The 2,217-nt window shown below is 32.3% G+C and overlaps 1 pseudogene; it reads left to right on the forward strand.

The window, feature by feature from the left end:
* Window positions 1-826: 826 nt before the first annotated feature.
* On the forward strand, window positions 827-1,751 carry LOC129677766 (olfactory receptor 4C11-like; annotated as a pseudogene).
* Window positions 1,752-2,217: the final 466 nt, after the last annotated feature.

Raw genomic sequence — 2,217 nt, forward strand, 5'->3', positions numbered from 1 at the left:
GATTGTCTACCATTAGAATATACATTTTATAAGTTAATTAAAATATTATCTAGTATTCAAATAAACATAGGTATATATAAATACTTATATGTGTGTGTCAGTATATGAAATCCTTCATAATGAGCATACTATGAATTCCACCAAAATTTCAGTAATGAATTGAAATAGCATTGTCTCCTTAAATCTGAAAATTAAGGAAACTTGATTTATTTTCAGATATTGTCTCTTCATTCCTGAAGATTCAAATATGTGTTTCTGATAAAAAATTCTCGAAGTAATAACACCTATAAAAGTTTAAGACCTATTAAAGCAGAATAGATTAAATTTGGAAAAGTAATTAAGTCATTCTTACTGTGGACTATGCAGACAGGGCTGTTCTTCAAAGATTTACATTCATTATTTCTCATTTGTCAGTTTCACATATTTAAATAATCACTATCTGAATGTTCAAAATATATAGCATGTCTTCTTGTGTAGCTACAGGGTTCAAACAAAATGAAAGTATATAAACATACAAAATATTTTTAATGTTTTCAATAAACTAAACATGAGTACATCGTGCATAAAACTAACAAGCACATTTCATTCAGAAAGTTACTACTCCTATTACATCTCCAAAATTATTGTTTACCTCAAAAAATCGGCTCTTTGATTATTTGAATGTGCTGTATGTTTAGTTAGTATTAAATTGCTATTTCAGAACAAAATAAGCTGAGAAAATGCCAGGTGATACCTCACTGGAAAGATCTTATGGAACTTCCAATTTAGCTTGCATTATACTTTCCATTTCTCTTTTTCAGATTATTTCCTCCCATGGACTGACACAATGCAGAAGAACAGCAGTGTCACTGAGTTAGGGTTAACTGTTAGGGTTAACACAGGATACCCTGAAGCAGAAAGTGGTATTTATAATCTTCTTAACTTTCTATATGGGGACTGTAGTAGGGAATACACTTATTATTGTAACGATCAAGTTCAGCTGGACACTTGGAGTCCCATGTACTTCTTTCTGTTCTAGTTGTCGTTTGCTGATTCCTGCTTCTCAACATCCACAGCCCAAGACTCATTGTGGATGCCCTCTCTAAATGAACATCATTTCTTACAATGAATGCATGACACAAGTCTTTGCTCTCCATTTATTTGGCTGCATGGAGATATTTGTCCTCATTCTCATGGCTGTTGACCACTACGTTGCCATCAGTAAACCCTTGTGTTACCCAATCTTCATGAGCCGGCAGGTCTGTGTCATCTTGATTGTTCTTTCCTGGATAGGTTCTTTCATTCATTCCACTGCTCAGATTGTTTTGGCCTTGAGACTGCCCTTCTGTGGGCCCAATTTGATTGACCATTATTGCTGTGACTTGCAGCCCTTGCTGAAACTTGCCTGTATGGACACATATATGATAAATCTGCTGTTAGTGTCTAACAGCGGTGCAATTTGCTCGACCAGTTTTATAATTTTAATTATCTCCTATTTTGTCATCTTATACTCTCTGTGAAACCATAGTGCAGAAGGGAGGAAAAAAGCACTCTCTACCTGCACTTCTCATATAATAGTAGTTATCTTGTTCTTTGGGTCCTGCATATTCATATATGCACGGCCACCAACTACTTTTTCCATGGACAAGATGATAGCAGTATTTTATACTATTGGAACACCCTTTCTCAACCCAATAATTTATACATTAAGAAATGCAGAAGTAAAAACTGCCATGAAAAAGTTATGGCATGTTAAAATTATGACTGAATAAATCCAGATATCAGATATCATAACTGAACATTGCAGATATAAGATACAGCTGAGTTCTTAATAATCTTGATTAAATTAATAAAAAGATAAAAAAATGATAGAAAAAAATTACATTTCTCTCTCATTTTCTAAATATAAACTAAGAAATGTTGATTGAGATAATTATGTAGAAAATAAAGGTTTAAATCGATTAAACAAAATCAGACACATACTCCAGTATTGTCACTAGTCAGGAAAGGCATTTTGAAAATATTACTGCATTTTTTCTGAAAAACACAAAAGATTGACTTGGCTGCATGCTTCAATTACCAGAGAAATAAAAAAAAAAAATAGTATTCAAAATCAAAGTGTCATTTCTATCCATGCTTTATATAGCTACAGAAGACAAGCATTTATTCTATAAAGTAGAACTCATTAGGAATCTATTCAATAAAATATGTGTTTAAGAATTACATATCCTAAAATAA

The sequence above is a fragment of the Psammomys obesus genome, unplaced genomic scaffold, assembly GCF_907164565.1.
Source record: "Psammomys obesus unplaced genomic scaffold, mPsaObe1.curated_primary_1811, whole genome shotgun sequence".
Taxonomy (NCBI): Eukaryota; Metazoa; Chordata; class Mammalia; order Rodentia; family Muridae; genus Psammomys; species Psammomys obesus.